General features: G+C 32.0%; 1 protein-coding gene across 5 annotated transcripts in view; it reads left to right on the top strand.

Moving 5' to 3' along the window:
* LOC124354623 (regulator of G-protein signaling 7-binding protein) overlaps window positions 1–24,319 on the top strand; it is a 516,079-nt gene that overhangs the window by 445,278 nt on the left and 46,482 nt on the right. The window contains exon 1 of one of the 5 annotated variants that reach the window (XM_046805229.1): window positions 23,142–23,191. The exons of 3 other annotated variants lie outside the window; for them this stretch is intronic. The gene's annotated coding sequence lies outside the window, so the exon portion shown is untranslated. Of the gene's footprint in view, window positions 1–23,141; window positions 23,192–24,319 lie in introns of those variants that run through there. One more of the 5 variants, XM_046805228.1, reaches the window with a different exon arrangement.

The raw sequence follows: 24,319 nt of genomic DNA on the forward strand, positions 1-24,319 counted from the left end.
AAATAAATAAAATTTTACTTTATACGAGATATGAATAAGAATATTATCTATTCAATTATTTTTAAGATAATTAAAATCGGACATACTACGTCTAATTTCGTAGTCAACTTCTTTCGAATATTGTTCTTCCAATTGACCTAAGTTGATTTCAGCGTAGGACTTGATCTTGATCTCAAAGTCTACCAGTGACTTCTTGGGGAAAAACTTGTTAAATCTGCACCAATTAAAGTCATTGCCGATTTCTCGATATTTGCGTTTTTACTTGGAAAAAACTGTTTATTCTCGGATGACAGATGGCTGTTAATAAAGACTCGCATGTTTCTTTCTACTATATTTGTTCAGCCATTTATCGCTTGTAGCTCTGCTGTTGAAATAGATAGTCATCAAAGGTTCCCAGTTTTCTTATACGACGACAAACGGTGTACAGCTCCCACGTCGCTCTCCTGCGTCGGTATCCCGATGGCAGCTCCGATGTCCTTCATCAAGTCTTATCACAATCTATCCTCATTTTGCCGAAATTGCGCTGACTTCGACGTTGTTTTTACGGGAATGCTGCTTGAAACTTCTCAGCCTATCGAGCTGCTCTACAACTTTACCACTTAATGCAGCAGTATTTAGCAGCAATTCTTTATTTTATTTAAAAAATACAAAACTGCTTCTTAATTTCTTGCATCATGCTGTTGGATGTTTTAAGTTTACCTGATATAAACTGTACTGATTTTGACAGTTCAGCCAAATCGTTCCTAAGCTGCTAATTAATGTCGATAAATATTCTTTTTTGAAGACTTTCATTACATTCATTCAAATAATCACACCACCAGTACACGTACAATCGCCAGAACCTTTACATATCCTTCCATACGTTCCAGAAAACCACAATTAAAGTACTGAAATTTAACTTGAATAATGTAAACACAGTGTAACTTAACGTTCAGAATTAAGCAGAAAATTTACATAACTCGTGCTAACATGGCGGAACGTCTCGAGCAAGCTCGTGTCAGCCTGACTCTGGACTTTCCGTTCTATTATTCTCTCTTTTACTCTATGAATAAAAATGTCACATTTTCAAATACCATATGATTTTATTCTATCTGTTTTTATCTTGATATATTCTGCTATTTCGTTGCCACCATAGTTACCAATAAGACAAATGTAAAAATATTCGCTAATGCTCAATCAAAACTCGTACAGTGACATGCACTATGATCAAACAGAGTGCCCCATATATTTAAATAAAGCATAATGCAGAAAGCTTTAATATATTATCGTCGGTCAGTTTGTTTTCGACATATCGCGTGGACAGACAGCAGATAGACACACACATGAAGTTTTTCCAGCATCTCAAACTTTGTTAAAGCTAAGCCGGCAAAGTTAAATACTAAATCGTCGTAATTACTAGCCACTGATACAAGTCCCGTGAGAGCTCGAAGTTAACTATGTAATATATAAAATGCATCTGACAAAGACAGCAGCTAGAACTAAGTAGGACGGATAAGGTCAGACAACAACACGAGTAAAACTGACGAGTCGGCAAGGCTATAAACTCAACAGTTACACCTGAGGTAGGTATTGACTTAGGACACGGCAGCAATATTAAACCTCATCTGTTCAGAATAACCATTTCGCATCTGTAGCTGTGATATAAACGTTTCTCGGGTTTCTATTAGGAGTTTCTGACTTGTCTGTCTTCTTCACACTTGTCTACACTTTGTAACATTAAACAACTAACAAATAAGAAATATTTATACTACTTGTTATAATATGACTAATCTGATACAAGCATACTTTTTAACTTACAAATACAAAACAAATCACTAAAAGACAACTCTTTATTTATCTTCAAAAGAAGGATGGGGCGCTACCAAAGTTAACTTCCAATTCTTCAGGATGTATACCTTGTATTTTACTGTTTCATGCCCTATAGTTGAAATAAATTAATCATCATCATATGGAACATAATTTAATAATAGGTTTAAGAACCCTAAGTAGCTGGATACTTTGGAGCCTTTCCTACCAACATGAGTTACATTTCCCATCGGTTCGAAGCCCTAGGTATCCCCTCTTGCCCGGATAGGACAGCACCATTACTTTTCTGTACTTTGTACTTGATACTTAAAACTTTTTTCACACATTTTGTGAAATTTTAATTTACTTCTAACTTACTTAGAAAATTTTAAATACAAAAAAACAGCAGCTTTTATTTCTACTATCTCAAACTTTCATCATGTTTTCTATATTAGAAAATAACATGATTTTTCAGGTTCTTAGAAAATTCAAGAACGAGTACTTTTTTAACGTTCAAACATACTGAGGTATAATATTCCATAATCTTCGATAATAGTTATAGTATATACAATAAGTGATGATTTCCGATATAATCCTGTTACTATGATAGTCTATTAGGTCAATGACAATATTCTCATTATATCACAGTCATCAATGAATACCGAGAGATATAATTATGTTTATAGAATAAAATCGAGTAGAGATCTGGTATATTGAATAAAACTTAACTCTTACGGACTATATTATTTTCTGGATATATAATCAACATTTGTAGAAATGTAACAATCCTCTGATGAAAAATGTCAGGTAAACATTGCATGTTAAATAAGAAAGAAGCTTCGACAGTCATAAGGATGTTAGATTTGTATTAGGCCTTCGCCTAACATTCCTAGTTGTGTATAAATTGTTCTGAAGGTCGAGGAACATCGAGCATGAACAATATGAGATGACCATAATTTCATTATTTCAATCTCAAACTTGAATTATGTTTTAGGTATCTTTCATTCTCAATTGTGATGCCGGTTTAATTTTAGTTTTAATGATACTGGTTACAATATTTCTATGCCTCACTAAAATGTGATATTTGGAAAAAACGTTCTTCTCCATTTGTTTTAAAGATCTGTAAGAAGAGCTATAAAATATTACCAATACTTGTTCAGTCAAACTTGCTTATTAGATTATTATTTTTTTTTACTTTATCCGTATTTAATTATTAAATTAAAATCATAGTAGTTAAATGGCAAAAATGCCAAAATAACGTGGTGTAAAGATATCGTCTCAGGCCAATTAGCAAGACATCTGCATTCTTTCTCCAGGATCACTCTCATGCGTTTACTGAAGTGTTACTTATTTACTTATTTGGCATTACTAACAGCATTGTTAGTTTGGTTTCGTACTTTATTCTATGATGTCTAACACAAATGCCTTCTTAATAATTGGAGGGGGTGACAAAAAGTTTCTGACAACTCTAAACCTCAGCGTAACATAATCTTTTGTTTAGTTGACTATGATATTATTCTTTGTAAATTTCAAAAGTATGGGGAAATAAATCATCCACTGAAGGTATGTAAGAAGTATTTTTTTCTGATTTGTTAACAATACTCAGTCGATTTATATCCAAAGAGGAGAAATTCCATTTTGTCCTAATTTCGTTATTACGTACACGGGTACCCTACATCGACGCACGTATGACTCCTCTAAATGAATGAGTTAATCCTTTATATGTCAACTAAACCCAATACTGGTTCTATTAAAGCATTCATTTTAACCTATTGCATATCCTCAGAACTTATTAACATTTACAATGACTCGATTATCCCTGGTCTTTTTTTAATTTTACGATAGTCAAATATGTACATTGCAACATGATAGAAAGTACTCTTGAATTTAAAACAGGTTTTTGTACAATTGTCTGAGAAAAAACATATAAAAAGTTTAATAATGAGAACTTTTTAACAGCTACGTGTTTTAGTACTTCACATATATTAGGTTAAATGGAATGTTAGCAATCGTTCTTATCGGATTTATTCCACTGTCTTAGACTTGCACTGTTGTTTTCTGCAATTTTAACAACGGATATTCTTACATTGCAAAAGTTATAATGATGCGGTGTAATTATTTTTCTTTGATAATAGTATATTGAGATTCTTATACCCATCAACGAAGATTTATATTTTAGTGTTAGTTAGTGAATTAGTGTTTGTTTAACACTAAAATTAAATTCCTATCCAAAATCCATTTGTAATTAGCATATAGCAGGTAGATGTTGCACACACAGGTAGGTAAACGATATCTTTTGTTCACATCACGTTACCGCCCTACACCAAAAGCTAAACTCTTTCTTTTCTAACAATTAAAAACCAACTCAATCTTGAGGGCACTCCCTAAACCTCTATAAACCTTTAACGTAGTCAATAAAACTGCGTACACTGTCAATTTGCACTTATTCTAATACATTATTTTATTGCGTTGCATGGAAATATCATAAATTTGCGTCTTCAATTTTATTGTATCTCTCACCAAATTATTTTGTTTAAACAGTAAACCTGATATTGCGTAAATGAATATTCGTATTCTATTAACCCTTAATAATTTACTCTCTCATTTATGTTAACTATCTCAGATACAACTTTTTTAATCTCTGTTTTTAACTTTGGCTAAACTATTTTTAAAAGTATTTGTAACTAGTAATCCTCTTCTCATTGTAATCATATCTATTAAACATAACTATTTTGATATCCATGATGGTAAAAAATCAAAATTTATATGCAAAGTTACAAAGAAAATTACTAAAAATTTGATAAAAGGAGTGGTTTTCAGTAATTGCCTCGTTGTGAATTATCGCCAGCCTGGATACCTGTGTCAGCCGAGGCGAGATAGCGAGTTTGTTGCGTTATCAAACTGTGGTAACATAAAGTGAAATACAAGTCCAACTTCTTGATTTTAAATAATTTTCACAAACTAATAAAAGTACCTAATGTTATTACCTATATTAAAAATCAAAGCCGTAAATTCCAGTAAATAATAGGATTTTTCGAATAAAAAGCACCATTTCTCGTGAGGTTCTCCAGGAGTGTGCACTTTCTGGCTGGCTTATACCTATCAATTGAACCTATATTGGTTAAAGCATATGTTAAACATGGGTATGTGTTACTTATAACTAGTCAACCCTATAAATGTCCAGGAGAGGCATATCACTATACGCAAATATCGAAATACAGGGGTATAGAGTTTGACTGATAGGTGAGTTAACTAGTCTAGTCAACACAGTTGCTAGTATAAACAAGAGAGAGTAGTGTCCCCTACTCATGTTGACTAAAAGAGGCTGAAACAGAGTTAACCTTCCTTACTTCCAAGAAGACATGACTGATATATAGATCCCGCTATCCCTCAATATCATATACCCACAATTTCGTGTCTGTCGGTGTCGCCTGCCGCTAGCTTTCCGCGCTGTCGGGCTGGGGTCCTCGGCTGATGGTCCCGGCGATAGCGCTCTCCCTCTCTCACAAATTATCTGCCGAACACTTTCTCCCTACGATAATTTTCTAAAGGCAGCTCACGTTAATGCGCAATCGCTTTTTTGTCATATTGACGATTTCAGAACTATATTTCGCTCTTCACAGTTTGATTTAATTCTAGTTTCTGAGACTTGGCTCAAACCTTCTTTGAGTGACAGGGCTGTTAAGTTGACGGGATACTCCTTGTTCGGGAATGACCGTCTACATAAGGGTGGCGGAGGTGTCGCCGTTTATGTCAAGTCTCACCTTGCTGCTTCTATCCTTCTATCATCCGACACATCCAGAGCTGGACGCACAGAATATATGTTTCTAGATGTCAGTGTTAACAGATCACACATCTTAGTTGCCGTCTGTTACAGAGCTTCTAACCTTGGCTATCTTTCTGAATTCGAACACGAACTTCTTAACCTCTTGGCTCGCTGCAGTCATGTTAATGTGATGGGGGACTTTAACACTGATTTACTTGGACCAGTTACCTACGATCAAACCTTTTTATAGACATGTTTTTTTCTTGTAACATGACTATACTACCACTTCATGCCACTCACCATACTGCCGACACCTGGCTGGACATAATTGCTGTCGGTGACCCGACCCTCATTGCGCACCATGGACAACTGCCTGCTCCAGGACTTTCAAAACATGATTTGATATTTTGCATCTACAAACTTCTTCTCCCCAAACCCAATCCAAAGTTATTAGATACAGAAACTACAAAAACATTGATTGATTTTTCTGATGACGTGAATGATATTGTTTTTCAATTTAATTCCCTAATTCTTCAATTGTTTGATAAAAATGCTCCAATAGTCTTCAAACGTGTAACAAAAAAGCCTGCTCCCTGGATTACTGACTTTATTCTCCATCTGCAAAGACAGAGAGACAACACTTTCCGCAAGGCTAAGCGAACAAAGAATCAGCACGATTGGAGCTTATATAAAAGACTGAGAAATCAGACACAGCAACAAATTAGAAATTCTGAAATTAGATTTTACTACAATTCTCTTTCTCAGAAACAATAAACTAAAACCCTGTGGACGAAACTGAAAGAGCTGGGAGTGACCAACATATCATATTTAAATATGATGGTGACCAACAAACCCATTTAAATCCAAATATAATCAATAACTTTTTTGCTAACGTCCCCACTGATCTGTCCCGTGCTCGTGATTATGTCATAGAGCTAGAGGCTTCTCCGCTTGACAGACCTGTTCATCAGTTTTCTTTCACTCAGGTGACTGAGGCTGAGGTGTTTAGGGCGGTCATGAGGATGTCTAGCAGTGCAGTCGGGGCCGACAACATTCCAATCAAGTTCATTAAGAGCACTCTGCCAGTCAACCTCCCAGTTATTACTGCAATATTTAATAAATCTTTAATGTCCTCAACTTTTCCAGATATATGGAAGCGTGCTCAAATTCGTCCCTTAAATAAGTGTTCTTCCCCTAAAGCTCCATCTGATTTAAGACCTATTAGTATACTGCCTGCACTATCCAAGTGTTTAGAAAGAATAGTCCACCAACAATTCTCCCGTTTTATTGACAGTGGCAATATTTTGTCGGTATTTCAATCATCCACAGTACTGCCACAGCCCTTTTAAAAATCACAGAAGATATAAGACTTGCTATGGACAAGCGACAAACTAACATTTTGACTCTATTAGATTTTTCCAAGGCCTTCGACTACGTGTTTCACCCTCTTTTACTGATCAAATTGAAGAGGTATAGTTTCTCTGATGGTTGTGTCAGGTGGGTGGGGTCATATCTCTCCGAGTGACAGCAGCGTGTCAAGACTGACAATGGGTGCTCCGAGTGGAAACCTGTCACCCGAGGGGTGCCTCAGGGTTCTGGACTTGGACCACTTCTTTTTACACTCTACATTAATGACATAACTACTAGCATCCGACACTAAGTTTCATCTGTACGCTGACGATTTACAAATTTACCGCCACTTCTCACCTAATGAGATGGACACTTGTGTACAAGAAATGAACTCTGATATTGATTCAATAGCTTACTGGTCTTGCAGACATGGACTGAAACTTAATGAAACCAAGACTAACTGTATTTTAATAGGCTATCAAAGGCTTATTACTAAAATCGACATTAATACTGCTCCAAGACTAATACTGAACAACAAATAAATAGTTTACAATGAAAAAGTATAAAACCTGGGAATAACTATCAACAAAAACCTGGGATGGGCTGATCAGGTGTCACTAATGTGTAATAGGGTTTTTGCCTGTATACATGGCCTCAAGCGATTTGCACAATACTTGCCGATGGATGTTAGAGTGATGTTGGTGAAAACTCTAGTTTTACCTCACTTCAATTACTGTGACGTGGTGATCAATGACATGACTGTTTACGTTTCTAATAAAATTCAGCGTGCACAGAATTATTATATTCGTTTCATTTTCAACTTACGACGTGATGATCACGTATCTCCTTATTTTGAGCAATTATCCCTATTAAAATCCAAAGAACTTAGAGGTCTTCATGTACTTAGTCTGTTGCACGCACTAATCCACAATGGTTGTCCAAGTTATTTGGCCCAAAGTTTCGTTTTTATGTCTGATATTAGTGCACGTAGAACTCGTAGGGGTGCATCTTTATTATCAATTCCAATTCATAGGACAGCCTTATATAATAAATCTTTCACTGTTTCCGCTTGTCGATTGTGGAACGCTCTCCCAGACAACATCAGAAGTATTGACAAGCGCGATCGCTTTGGGGCGGAGGTTAGGGCCTTTCTGCTGCGGACTCAGCGGGAGTGACGGTTGGTGGTTCTTGTGGTCACACTTGGGGTAACTGTATGCTGTATGTAAGTTGCGTGGATGGGGAATAAAAGCTGATTAGGATAGGATAGTTTTATTAGTTGCCTGTTGTATTAAAGAGATTTATGTTAGAGTTTAATCGAAATGGTTAATTTTAATTATTTTTGTTATATATTTTTTATATATAATGTATATATATATATATATATATATATATATACATTATTATGTTACATCCAATATGTAATTAATTATTAAAGTGATTTAGTTAACGTGTCAGTTACAATTTTGTAATAGGTATGATTATATTTTACTTTGTTTGTTTTGTTTGGTGGTTAAGTGGCAGAGAGGACTTTTTAAGTCCTAACTTCGCCTCTGTAAATAAAGACATTTTTCATTTCATTATCATGGATCACTACCAGAGGTGGCTCCTGCCCACAACCCTACTCATCCTGAATATCCCGTTACTCCAAAAGCAAGCATAAATATTCTTTTAGGACTTTGTGCAATGAGCGGTTTCTCATCTTATAGTACGGAGTGAACAAGATTATTAGTAAAGTAGTAGTTACGATTTGCTTTATTATGTTTAACTTATACTCTGTGAACTTGAAGACCTTTCTTTGGCCACAGCCATCCTATTAATGTCTGTATTGGATGTTGTGCAGGCAAGCGTTAACAACATCTGGAGTACTCGCAATAATTGATGTGTAACGAACCAAATAGAAAAATGTCACGTTACAGTTCCATTGGGCTTTATTACTTCACAATCTTTTAACTAATAAAATATACTGTCCCGCTATTCTTTGGCACAACTAAACTATAGTTAATTAAATTTAATTTGGTTTTATTTGTTCTGGACTATTTACTAAGAACTAGAACTCCTTAAAACCTCGAGTATAGACAATGAAAGTATTATTCTTATATTATTTCATTTTTGTTAAATAAGTATGTATAGTATAAAATTATTTTTGTTTTTGTTTTTATGATGTAATATTCTTTTATATGATTTATTATGCTTATTTATACTATTGTACACCCTAGTTTATTTATTATGAGCAATGCCATTTTAATGGCCAAAGACATTTTAATATCACTTAAATTAAACAATCACCATCTTTCTCGAGAATATATTATTTTTTTTATTTAAATTTTTCCGGGTCAGCCAATAATTACAGCCAACCAATAATTACATATGTTGCTTTAGGTTTAAATTTTAAATTATTGAGAACAAATTTTGTACTTTTTTGTGCAAATTAGAAATAGCTGACAGAGACTTCAGCAGTCTTGAGTGAAATTCAATACCTGTTCCAATAAATATCAGAAGATCGTGAATTAACAATTACACGTCACTCAGACAGAACAACCCCAACACAACCGTCTCCCGCACTATCACCTAATGGATTGGACGTGAAAATCAATCCCCTTTGTTTTCTTCCTAATTATATTAACAGCATTGTTTAAGAACATGTTTATTCTGAAACGTGTAACAGTATTTTAAACTTTTGAAAAATTATTTATTTACTAGTATTAATTACAAAACATCATATGTACAGTAATATTTGATTCTTAATACTATATAATATATGACATTTAGAAAGGATTGTGAAGTCGTAGAAATTCTATTAATATTTAATCATCGATAGATTGTGTTTGAATTATGTACGTAGTTTACAATTAAATCTATGAGTTTTTATGAGTTTTGTGTATTATTTACTTTACATATTTATATTTTCTGAGGCAGTCAATTGAAATTTCCGTTATGTCTTAGGATATATCATGTTATAAGAGATTTTTTTTGGAGATAAGCAGAGAATCTGGTTTATTTTTTTTATTTATTTGTATGATAAGAATAATCAAGTTTTACTTCAATTTATATATTGTGTCAGTCGGAAGTTTCATGACCAAAAAGATATTTTCGTTTTTGTTATTTTCAAAGGTGCTAATCTCTAGGTGTGTCGAAAATTTCAATTTCTTTGACCTATTTACATTACAGTAAAACTGTTGGGCCCAATAAAATTATAAAATGTTGTTTATCTGTAAAAAAATCAAACTGTTAGGCACGTTTCTCATCTACCTATTGTATGTAAATGTTAACACGCTGTATCTTTGTATCATAACGATTAGGCCACAATACTAAACTATTTTTTACGCAAGTTTGTATCAATGTTTGATAAGGGGTTTTCGAGTATGTTTAAACTCTTTTCTTTCTCTTGCCACCTGGCGAAGAGGATACACTTCAATCCTTGAAACTTTATGTTATACTTTTGTAATAAAAAACGATATCAAACGTCCGAAATCTTGTTATGTAAAATGTAATTTAATTTGATGTGATGCTCCGCAGATAATCACTGACCAATGATTAATGACGCACAAACAGCAAAATTGTCATAGAATCAATGTAGTTCATAACAGTCTTGAAATTTTACCATATAACCCTTGTCATTCAACATTTGAAATTGATGATTTCTTTTCTTGAAGTTTTTTTAGGCGATGCAAATATTGTGAAGGTAACAGAACTTTACCCAAACATTTGCTATCGTTCAGTGATACAATACAATCAGAAACACTACGTATCTGCAATCTGATTTCTTCTTCAGGTAAATGACTAAACTAATGCATGACTACAGCCTAGGTGTAAAAAAAAAAACAAAACATTTCAAAGTGTTATGACATGCATAAATCAGCAACCACAAAAGCTATGGTGTGTGTTTATTCTATGCATACTAAATCTAAAACATGCACTTAATAAAAACTAAAGACTAATTATTGAACTGAACTACAGAATACAGGTTACCATAGGTCTGCACTCACCGGAAAACCAAATAGAGCAGTTCTAGTTAGTTTATATAAATAATGTAAATAATGTTACTTTACTTTAGCTATTTTAGCTTATTAAATTAAGATTTCTGAGGTTGTTATAGGACGTAAAAAATAAAAAGTGGCATTTTAAAAACATTTTTTTCTATTTTATAAAACGAAACATAGAATTTTCCAAATCACTATAAACAGAACAACAGGAAGTTCTTTAAAAAACGTTAATTTAAGGAAACAAAAAGTTACAGCTATAAAAAAAGTTGAGATGTGACATATAACAATTCGACTTAGGAATCAGAGCTTGTGCGCTGATGTTATGAACTGCATGCACTTCATCCCACCGACGCGAACGTACAAAGCTGTCAAAGTGCGCCAGCGTACAGGTCAAAATGACGTTTCCTATGACCGGTTTCGGAGTTAAAGCAGGTTGTTTATAAAGTGAATAAAGCTCAGCTTTTGTCTGACATCATTTTAAAACGTTTACGCATTTTATCACGACTTTAACGAACTTTACAATTTGCGATGGAGGATAAAACTTGCGACATTTCTCGTCGTACGCGTGAGGAGTCACAATTACCGCGTGGGACTGCGTTTATACGCGTGGGGTGGTTTAATAGTATACCCACAATAAAAATGATCATGTACATTGACATGGAAAGATCCATAAATGTACACATTTAATGAAAGGAATGGTATGCTTTTTTTTTATTGAAAACTAATCTGAGTGTATAAAAGGACGAACCTTTTGTAAATACTCTCTATATCCTCATTATATTTACGGTAGTGACTATTTATTTAAACAGTACAAAATTCAATATCTCTAACATGATTAGTTTAATCTTTATAAATTGTATACGCCATTATTTACATCTAAAACGATATAATTTGCTTCCCTTACATTCAAATTTGTCCACATAGTTATATGTTTGATTTTGAATGTTACATCGTTGTATCTTACAAAAAAGTAACATTCAGTTTCAATGACTGAGAGGATAAGTTCACTCTTTTTATAGTGCCAAAATTACTTTAGGCATAAGTTTTCAGACCCTCGCCATATTATGTGGTGCGTTTGGCATGGGTTTTACATTACGCCGTATTGTACAGTGTAATGGTTTATGTTTGTCCTAACCGGTCTTGGGCTTTTAGATATTCAATTGCACGACTTGTGCTAGTTGATGGGGTTGACTTCGGTGAGTCCATCGCCATACAAGCTACCAATTCATTATTGTTATTGTTATTTTGAGAGTAAAACACCTGTTCCATACAAAAAGTACGTAGGTCTTAGTACTTATAGGAGTACACTTTATTATTATGATTACATCATAAACTGATAAATCCTGAGCCTACCAGATGTACGTTAGGTAATTTCCGACTTGGTGACGTACGCTAACTAGATACTCGCCGATCAGACCGGATATTGAAGGGTTTCTGTATTAATAAGCTTCTATCTAAATGAAAATATGATGAGAGCATCCTTTTACACGATGTCAGTTGAGTTATTAAACTACCTTTTCAGAGGGAAATGAAGCATCATTGGTTAAGCGCAGTTTTACGTACGTAATTAACTAGTAGATGATGTTGCGATTCCGCCTTGGTTCTTTTTATGTTATTTTATATAAATAATATTTAATATCTGTTTCATATAAATATATTTTAAATAGCCTAAAATCTTAGATTAAGATCATGTAGATATTATTATTGTTGAAAATTGGTGCAGTCTTAAATATTAACTGTAACATCTATAATATGTATAACAGGGTCAACGAGAGGTCGTAATTGCTGCTTTTGAAAGCGTAGAATGCGGCAGAGCTTTCACTACCAGACATGAATATGCTTTCCATTAACCAAAAGTTGATACCCCCTATTTTATGGGGATGTGAAAGGCTGGACCTCACCTCTCGTGGGGAGGGCAATACTTCCACCTCAGGAAAGTACAAGGGCCTAGAGCCACTCTACTCGATGGAGTCCAGTTCTGAACTCACTGGGGTAGGAAGCAACAGCTCTCTACATTACACACAGTTTTGGGGGAGATAGCATCAGCTATATGTATTACAATAAAATCGTTGCTATGTAGTTTTTTCACAATCACAATTTTATTGGTTGACTATTAATTCCAATGATCATGGCGTACATCACGCGCCACATCAGATGATTTGTATATATTTTAATGTTACAATGAAAATATCAGAAACATATAACTGGGTTGCAGATAATAATCCAAATAGAATGAAACAAGAAAAAATACTAATGTATTTGCTTGTAGAACCAAATTACAATGGAGTACGTCCAAAACTGGCCTATCTACCTTACATTTAAGGAACCCCAGATAGAATACGTAGAACATTAATAATTCATGTAAAATGTCATGCAGGCTGGCTAATATATAGCATAAACTTTTGAGACCAGTAAAGGACAATATTTCAGCAAGTATACTTGGATGTACAAAGTTCTTTGTAGATGTCACTCAGTCTACACTTAGGAAACAAAATCATTCATATTTACACGAATTAGTGAGCACACGTAAGGTAAGGAAATGGTAACGTTCTCGTGTGTTAAAACATAGGTACAAAGACATACAATATAAGTTCATGAAACGTATTTGGAAACATGTTATACTACTATCCAAGCAAATGAATATAATTCGTAGATATATTGTCTTCTACAAAGTGCAATTATTAGAAATCCGGTAGCCTGCGATAATGGAGCCATACTGGTCACTGTTGGCCATATTGGTGGTTGATTGATTAAACCATAAACAAACACGTTATAGCTCTGCTCCCTTCAACTCACCTTATAAGCAAGCAAACGTGTTTATCGGCAGATTATCAGTGATTGATTGAGTTTCAATTAATTGGCTCTTGGTGTAAATGTATAATTCATTTAATTTTTTAAGTCACTTATTTTTTTGGCGGGTTATGGATGAATGTTTTGCACTGGGAAAAAAACTTTACGCTGTTTCGCGTTACGCGTCACGCCAAAGAATGTTGCAAAGAGACTATAGTATATAGTGAAATACTGGTTGAGATAAATCTACAAACTACTAATTTACTTATTAATGAATCGAACGTAAAATTGATTAACTTACTGCATCATTTAAAAGCAGTATTTAAATCTAATCGGATTCTAAATTGAATTTCAGCACGGTTAATATTAATTCCAATTCCAGTTCACTACTAGTTACGTCCTGACGAGATTTAGTAATGGATAATAAATAAATTTATTATATTTCTTTTCTAGGTAACAAAGCTGTATTTAATCGTGAAAAATTTAGTCTTCCTGTTTGATTGTAATTATAACCTTTACTCAGTTACATTGGGCCTGGCCTTACATTTAATTTACTTAAAACATAAATTACATAAAACAGATTGTAATACAAATTTTACTGAAGAAGCGTGAGAACCCTAAATTATCTATTTTGAACTATATTAAATTTAATAATTTCAAACGATAGATATATACGCATAACGAGATATGGAACAACAGTAGATGCTGTGTTTACAAAATATTTTGCAAGATTTTATTCCAGTTCCAGTGATTATAAACCCATAATTTCATTTTTAGAATACGATGATAATGAAAATGAAGTAATTACGAGTATTTCGGAAAAGCAAGATTGTTGTGAAAATTATTCTGGCCAAATCATAGAAACTAATGTAAAAGATAAAAATGAAAATGTATAAATATTTGTTTTTTTATATTTACAAGTCAGTTATCATTGTAATATATGAAATGTAAAACATTTTACTAAAACATGTATAAAATTAATATTACATTTTTTTTAATGTGTTAAAGAATTTAGTGTCTCATATTATTTTAAATATAAAAAACCATAATTACGAAAAACACTTTTTCAAGATAATATTTACAACCCATTTTAAAAAGTAGTCACTTTTGTTGGCCAGTCCCGCGACTGCCTTTCCAATTTTTTTTGTATCTGACTTTTTCCACAGCACATATACTATTACATTGTAATAAACTTTAATACGAAGAAGTACTATTGGATATTGTATCACTTGGTATGAGAAAAGTAATGGAGGATGACATTCTTTTGGAAAACGCTATATACGTTCAATACTTTATGTTATACTTTGTTCGCGGGATAGTCACAATGTTTTTTCATCATAGTGGCATTTTCGGGAATTTACGTTAAGTCTGCATTTTTAATTAAGTATGTATTAAAAATGGCCGTTCTGGGATACACTCATTTCTAAGGCTTAATATTTTGGGTTTTAAATATTAACTGGTTGGTGATTAAGACAGCTGTTGATCGATTAAAAGTTATTTCATTCCAGAGAATCGTGCAAAATGGTCTGTATTAACATTTCTGCCTCTGTATTACAAAGGTTGAATTTTACTCTCTACAAGCAACTGAAGTATTGGCAAACACGAATTTTCAGTAAGAAATACAAATATGTGATTTCTTACTAACATCGGCTTGTTATTCCGTCCAATGATTTTATTTTGGCATACAGGATCAACATTTGTTGAGAAAATAAAGAATAATTTAGGTTTGGTATCGAAACCTATATTTCGAAACCTATTTCTCGTTAAACATAGTATTATGATCCTTTCTTGCATTATATTTCAGAAGTGTGAGGTTTTATGCCACACACAAATTACTGTTATTATAAACTGTTACTAAACTGAAGTAGAATGAAATTAGAATGGTTGCAATTCTTATATTATTTAAACACGGTTGAAAAATAAGATAAACTCACACTTTTATGGATCAAGGATCGACGAGCATTCCAGCAGCAGTCGGTGATATATATGAGAGATGAAGGCGTTAGTGTAACATTTGTGGAGTAATGTTCAACTGAGGCGTGGCGGCCGTAACTCAGGCGGCTGAGAGCGTCATCAACAGTACCGGTACTGGCCCAGCCAAGTGACTTATTGTCATCACTTTGATATACTCACACCCGTACTAACAGCTGACGTGTTCGTTCCCTCGTCACATTTCTTCCACTCCAATACAAGTGATCGTTTAGGTGCTACATCATTGCATTTACTTGTGCTAAACTTTACAATTTTAGAAACACATTAATACGATAAAGAACTGTCTTTAAAATTGTGTCTAATCAAATTATATTGACAGGGAGTACGTGAATGTTTTGATTAATAAAATTAAAAACAATAGTTATAAACCTGTTTTAGAACATTACAGGATTGCAAGTGTTACGTCGTTAGGTGTAGGAATTACTGAAACTCGACGTTTCAAGAAGTGGTATCTGCTGTCTTCTTCACGTTTCAAACTCTGAAGCATAAACTTAGGCACGTAGGAATGTTAAAAACAATAAATATTTAACGATGATCACGCCAATACTAAACAGTTTACAAAAAGTAAATCTAGGACTAAGATTGTTTTTTAAAAATTAAATCTGCTATTTTATTCAACAATTTGGCAGTTCCTATGGTTCAAAAGTATGTAAAATAACTAAGCATTGCTTCGCACGACGACTGAGTAGGCTATTTTGAGAGATACAGGATGACCGGTTCTCGTCTCTTATTGAGCAAAATTTCTTCCTCAAGTCCAACTGTAACTTTCTACATTGATTTACCTAACTATGAAGCTATAACTCTAACATATTTGTATATTTATTATGTGTTAGAAACGGAAATAACATGAATACCTGAACAGTTGAATCTCTTAATACCCACTGATGCGGAATTTATGAAATTAATTTGTAATAAACTAGTTGTTGCTTATTCAGTAAGCATTGTTAAGCCTGGCTTATCAAGTGCTGTAAGAAGTGCAAAGTATCATATCATTTATGCGTACAGCTGGAATTGAGATGAATAAACTGCTGAAACATGTTTTGTTAGTACTAATAGTAAATATTAGTTAGTTAGTAATAGTTATTAGTATTAAAAGAAATCATGATGTTCTTATGTCAACTTTTGATCTAAAATATTTACCAGAGACAGCAAAGGAGGTTTCAGTGCAACCATCACAAACCCAATATAAAAATTCAACAAAGTTACATATTCTTACAGTTTAACTGAACAAGTATCTTGTCCTCAGGCAAATCTAGTTTCAAATTAACTAAAAAAAGTTTAATTTGACCTTTTACAAAATGGATATCTGCAATATGTCATGAATAAATTTTAAATAAAAAACAAACATGCTAAGGCACAAAATTAGGACATCGAGATTTTTGCTTACTTTTCTATCGAATAAAATTGAAATAATAAGTAGTATTTATTAGAACCGCGTTTATATCAAATAATAGTCTTAATTAAAGTCACATGAGGTAAATATGCCTAGTATAACGTAAATGTTAGTGAACACTCACTTATGTTCTATATTAAGTAATCTTGAGAGTAATATAATCCGACACGCCCTTAGTCGTCTGTCGCAGGCAACATGTCAAACTTAAACTGTATAAGCTAATACATACAAAGTTTTCTTGTTATATAAAGTATGTACATAGAAGAGACACAAACACTACTTGACATGTTATTACAAAGTCATAAAGAAATCATGAGAAAACGACATCAAGAAAACTACAAAATTGTTATTAACTGCAAATCTCAAAATAATCATTGAGCACGATGAAGTTACTGCTACACATGGCTTACTGAGGATGTATTTTTAGAGGTTTTATACACTAAAGGTTTTAGGTTTACTTTAAGGTACACTTTAGAGGTTTTTTAGGTAAAACTAGAAGTTACCAGTTTAATCAAAATCATGCTACTTTGTTCCTAGCGATAAAACATTAAAGAATTCCATTTATTAAATAGGAACTACTCCTGTTGTAGCTATCAATGACAGCTCATGCAACGAAATTCTGACACAGTGTATAATATTGATATATACTTGGGAGATAAAAGTAAGGCGGAAGTTGTTCTCTCATTCCCACCTCCTACTAAAGTCACCCTTTTGAAAACACGGACATGTGTTGGTAAGGAAGAGACGCGCAGTCCTCTGTTCAGACTAAGTTATCCTTTACATATCATTGCAATACTCACTATATAAAATGTTAAAGAAATGAGAATGATGCACAAATAGAATTTCAATTTACTGTCGGTTTTATGAAGCATTTTTATATTTTTATCGGAACAGAGATACATTTATACCAGTGTGATTGCAATGGGAGTTACAGATGGTAAGGATCAATTCTGCTGGTGTAAACAACTCGTTAACAGCGTATGTCGGCTTTAACAGAACATAGTAACATCCATGGTACGACAGTGTTTTAAGGGCGAGGATGATGGACGGGTAGGGGCGTGTCTTCGTCAGCTGGAGTTGATGACGTCATCACCGGCCCATGTCAGCTGTTACTCTCAACGATTTTATGCAGTCTCGCTTCCACTTAGTTAACCCGAAAAAATATTTACCGTGTCCTTACTAAGGCTTCATTTACCATAAAATACTTTTGTGACGCCCGGTTGAGCACGTAAATAGGTATATATCGTCTTCATTACTTTTATAGTGTTGAGTATTTTGATCTTTTGAAATGTAATTAAAATTATAACAAATAAGTTAATTTATTCCTTAAAAACTTCTGAATACGGATTTATAAACGTTTGAATAAATATCAATGATGAGATAAACGAAGTCACTGTTATATTATTAAACATGATAAATGTTGATGATTACTACAAGTTTGTTGATTCCATCAAATGGTTTTGTCTCTTAGCTCATGAATGTGAATAAGTAATGAATAGCAAATGTATACAGTGGAGAGGAACAATCGTAATAAACAAATATGACCTAATTGGAAATCTATTTATATCAATTAATTATGACTTTTTGTAATTACCACCTATTGATGATATTATTATGTTTCAAATACAACATTGTATTTCTAAACCGAGACCTAAAATTTACATTTTATACACTCATTACATAGTGAAAAAGCCAATCAATTATTTTTAGATATCTTTTAGTGTTTTAAAAGTAAGATTTTAAGAAATATGAAAAACAGCAAAATAGAAAAACAATCTCGAGTTGGCTGAGCATCAACAAAGCGAACAACTTAACGAGCTATAATAATGTAATTATGTAATGTAATGTATTTATTATCGTAAGCACGATATCTCGAAAACAAACTAACCAATAGACTTGGCATTTTGCATGGAACTCTATAGGATTTAGCTATACGTTAGTGTACTTTTTTACATTTGTCTTATATGTAAAATAATGGCAATACACAATAATGGCAACGAGAAATCACAGAATAAATAAGTCCGGAAATTATATTATTACAATTATATGACATTTTACAATTGAAATAGTAAAACATGATCTTACAAACTTGAACTTTGGCCCCAGAATAGCCTAGCATGACGTAGTCTTGCTATTTATTACATGGTTAATCGTGAATAACAGTAAAATGTATTATCTGTAAAATTCATAAATCTAATGTAACAAGTTTATATCCTACTTGATTCAAGGGAAACTGTTTTTAATTATATTTCAAGTGAAAGCTGTTGCACGCTTACATACTGTACAACGTGCTTTTCATTACATTACCTATGATTTAGACATTTTTCTTTGTGGGATAAATGGTAGATTTTTTAAACACAAACGTAATAAATATTTTATAAAATAACTTAATAAATATACATTATTCCAATGGTATAATATGAATTATTGGTGCTTATTACTATCTCACTACTGTTAAAATAATCGAAATTCAAATTGGAAGATTTCACTACCACGTGAATGTTATTAGAGACTAATAAATCCCTTAATTAAATCTTTTACATGTTTATATGATGAGATTTGTTCCGTACACTATATTAAATATGTAAAATTCAGTTTGTATATGGAAATAAATAAATTTATATTCCAAACTTTCAGTTCGTTAACTGTAACGTTTGATTTCAACTCTCGATAACTCATTCATGTATTGAGTTACTGCCTCAAGTATTATTATGTTCTAGATGTTTTTATTTTTCTCCAAATATGTCGAAAGAATTAATGGTTCCAAACCTAAAAAAAATTTAATACATAAAATTTAATGATGCGTAAATTACAGTAAGTATGTTCAATAAAGTGAGCACTTATTACTAATAATCCCAGTTTATTATAAAAGTCATTTTCACACTGTTTCAACTATTCAACAACACGTTACGTATGTGTTAAGCTTCTGAACACAAAAAATCTTATGTAGAATATTGTAACAAAACACATAAAAGACATGCGAACAATAAATATCACTTGAAATGAAAAACACAAACAGTACCAACCTAGTAAGTATCCCAGATACATTTTGATAATTTTAAATTTGTAAATGACATGAAAAAACCAAATAAAAAACCATTTTTAATTATTTTGGTGTAGTGTTGTTAAGACACTCTTCAAATATTTAACGTGATTCCTTACTTTCTATGTTCGGTTATCTTACACCTAGGCTAAGGCTTAAAGGGTTTGTTGATTCTATTATAGTTATGATTGTTGAAATCAGGAACCTATCAGTCTGACGGGAGATAGTGTATTACAAAACCCCAAATATCTGGAGTTGTGTCATCCTCAGTGAAATGTACAAGGTTATTTGTATGTTATAATCTTCGAGCCTTACTGCTTGAGTATTGCGTAATTAGGCTAATTCATCAGATTTTTCATAGTGTTTGAAATTTTTATTCTGTAAATCTAATAGGTTATTTTTTTAAAAATTTATAGAATATTTTATTAATATACTTACAGTATGCTATACAATTTTAAATTATTTAGCATAAAAATAATAAATATTTGTCAATTAAGGGAAAAGTCCGTTATCATGTATTTTTTACTAGATACATAATTGAGTGGAATTTTTGTATTATACTCTCTTCTACATTTAAATTAGCACCAAGTTCCTACACAAGTATAAATAATACTTGTCTATTTTTATGAAAATATAGAAAACTAAAACACTTTGAATAATCGGACTCACAGATTAAGCATATTGAACAGGCACTTTAAAAACTCCAGCTGCGCAAGAGCCTTTCGTTTATTGGATATTTATTGTTTATTATTATATATTGTATATTATATATATGTATACTACATATTTTTTGGGATAGGATTTTTTATACTAAAATTTAAACAATAACCTTGTAATTTTTTATTTTTAAGAAAAATTAGCCTTTAAATTTGCTTTTTAATTGTCTTAATTATTATATTTTTTAGTGAATTCACAAGAAATGTGTTCGTTATTTAAAAGAATAATTTTTTTTATTTATCCTATTGTGATAGAAATTTTATAAAACAAGATTTGTAATTGGTTTACTAATTATAGTGTTTATAACTCTGTGCTTTTTCATGAAATTAATAAACCTGAAATTGTAGCTAGCGATTTATTTTGTTGTTCGTCTAAACCTTTGTGAGTTTGCACTTTGGATGTAAGCTACACTTCTCCACTATAACACATTATAGGGTGAGACGGTGGCGAATGTATTTTAATCAGCAATATTATCATAACTGGGATAAACAAAATACTTTAATCCAAATGTATATACATAGTGAAATTATAAACTAACAAAGAAGATCATTTAAAATATGAACAAATTTTTCTTTATATATATATATATCGTACTTTAGATAAGATATATCAAGTTGATATATTTTTTTTATACAGAGGATATTTGTTGCATTATTGTGAGGAGTCGTCTTATTCAGTAAATGCAAGGAATACAAATATAAAATTTAAAGAACTAAATAATAGCAGGTAAAGTCAAACTAAAATATCTTCAAGAGATCTGAACGCTTAACTTGTTGTCAGTTATATATTTCCTCGTACGAAGCATGAATGACCGCAAAACTATAGAACAATGAAAACTTTGGAACGTTGGAAACTTTGAAGTGTCATCAAGATATACTATTTAAAACTTTAAGGGACATCCTTCGAGGATTCGGATTTCAAGAATATATTTCTAGTACATACATTAAAAAATTATGCTCGTTTTCAAAAATATTGGTAAACGCAAAGCATGGCTAAATAATAAAAATGATAACCTTTGAGTGAATTTTAAATTAAACAATACAGGAAACCACTCATTTAGGTGCTTTAATGCTATCGTTCAAAAAGAATTAAAAATAGAGATTTTTCAATTTATATAATTTGCATGAACCAAAATTGTTAATTTCTGGTAAATAACTCAGATATCACTTTACTGAATTTATTATAATTTTTATTTCAAGATATCTGATTTATGTATGTACATGACATTATACATTCCAAATAGCTTATAGGATCACTCAGGGGCTGTACAAATTAAATTTTTTTCTTTCTGTGTCTATCTGTTTTGTTAATCTATCTGTTTTGTCTATCTGTCTGCATATATACATCTGTCTACCTCTCAGCTTATCTATCAGTCTGTCGTTTTTTATTATATCTGCCTTTCTGTAAGTATAACTTACTGTCTGTATGTCTTCTTGTCTGGTCATTACGCACGATATCTTGACAACGAAATTATCTACAGACTTTGAATTGCATGAAGCCTCATTTAAATATGAGCAACACATACTTTGATGAAGGCGCATATCACTCCATGGAATTTGGCCCCCCTTTAGTTATTGTTTTTACATTGGTCTTGTGGGTAACAATGATAGCAACGAGAAAATATTAGAATAAATACATTTTCACAATCATAAGAGATTTCAATATATGAAATTTCTATTCATCCAGTAAACAGAAATATAGTGTGGAAAGTTAATGTCAAAACTCTGTGACAAGATTTGATTGTAATCCATTCTTGCGTTGTTGTACCCTCTCAAGGTCGCCGGATTTTATATTATTTGAACATTACTATAAAATCTTACTTAATGAACACAAATGTTAATGTATAATGTGGCAAGATATGTGGGGAAATATTTAATCAGTAAACTTTAAATTTTGCATTAAATTTGTACAAGACAAGAATGTGTTCTATGATGGTGTATGTCCAATTTGACCAAACGTGTTGTTTCTAATTTCTGTTCTGTATCCTTCTCTGTCTATATCAGTGAATCCTTCTATGCGACACGTAGAAACAAGTACTAAACTACATTAAATCACATTTCTATAATCCCTTATTACAGTGCAAATAAGTCATTATACTATTTTTGTTAATCTAATTCTGCCTATCTGTACAAATTATAGTAGATATGTTTTAACAAGAAGGTTCTGAAGTCAAGGTGATTAAAACTGTTTGTATTGTAACTCTATATTTAATATAATGATGTATGTCTGGTGGGTGAGGGAGGGGAGGGTGGCAGCGCATGCGTCAAGAGAGCGAACGTTCTTTCTTCCCCCTCACTGCCCCTAGCAAGCTCAGTATCTCGCGGGTTATCGGGGCTCAGTGTTGTCGGTATCTTTAGTGGCTCTTATCTCATGTGGGATTCTTCATTCATTACTTCTTAATATTTTATCTTTACAAAAAATACTTGGTGTAATTAATTCTAGTATAAACGAAATTATTTTTATTCATATATAATTTAAGTTTATTTATTTTTAAGTAAAATATTTTGCAGCACTAAAATCAGAAAGCTTATATCTTTATTAATGGGATATTAGTATTTTCACACCGAAATTTCAGTTTTTCAATATACTAAAAGTTTATACTTACTTTTCTGTACAAATTAATAGCATTGGAATAAATAAATAGTAACTTTTGATAAATGATTAATAAACACTAATAATCATAAAGTGATTTCAGTTAAATAAAATTAATAATTTACAATGAATACACAATTTGTAATACATATATTTTCTAAAAACATTTATTACAATTGCATTAAGCATAGCTCCACATCGTGACTATGAATAAAAAAACATGATCGTATTTATGTGCATATATTTAAGTTATGCTTTTTTGAATATAAAAAATGAAGTAAGAGTATGTAATGGATGAAAAATATCACGCGTAATATCAGACTGAAAATATTACAATCAAATACTTATAAAATACACAATCACAGTAAAAGTTATTTACTGAGAATTAGCAGCAGAAACTCTTAAAATAACTTTAAAATTAGATTATGAAACTCCATTTCTTGCATTAATTTCTTCTTTTATTGCATATAATTATATCATAACGATTTCAATGGATAAATTTCATTAAATATGCTTTAAAATATATTATACAAAGATATATTCACGCTATTGTTAAATAAATACAAGATAGGCTAATCGACACAAAAATCAAATGTCTATTGTATTTAGACTATGAGTAATAGATATTTGTATTCATTGTATTATATGTTTGTGCCTAGAGCATTTACTTTCAAATAAGTCCAGAAGATTTTATATGTATTACTGCGTAAGATAAATATACTACTGCAATTTAAAAAATATAGACATTGTGCATACAAATATCATATTACTAAGTTATTCGTTTGCACTTAATTTAATATCTTGCTTTTACAAGTAAAACATTACGCAATTTTGCTATTGGTATCGTAAAGATAATTAAAGCAGAATATAAACCTTTAGACCTTACCACTTGTTACTAAACTTTAAAA

This window comes from Homalodisca vitripennis, chromosome 2 (genome assembly GCF_021130785.1).
Source record: "Homalodisca vitripennis isolate AUS2020 chromosome 2, UT_GWSS_2.1, whole genome shotgun sequence".
Lineage (NCBI taxonomy): Eukaryota > Metazoa > Arthropoda > Insecta > Hemiptera > Cicadellidae > Homalodisca > Homalodisca vitripennis.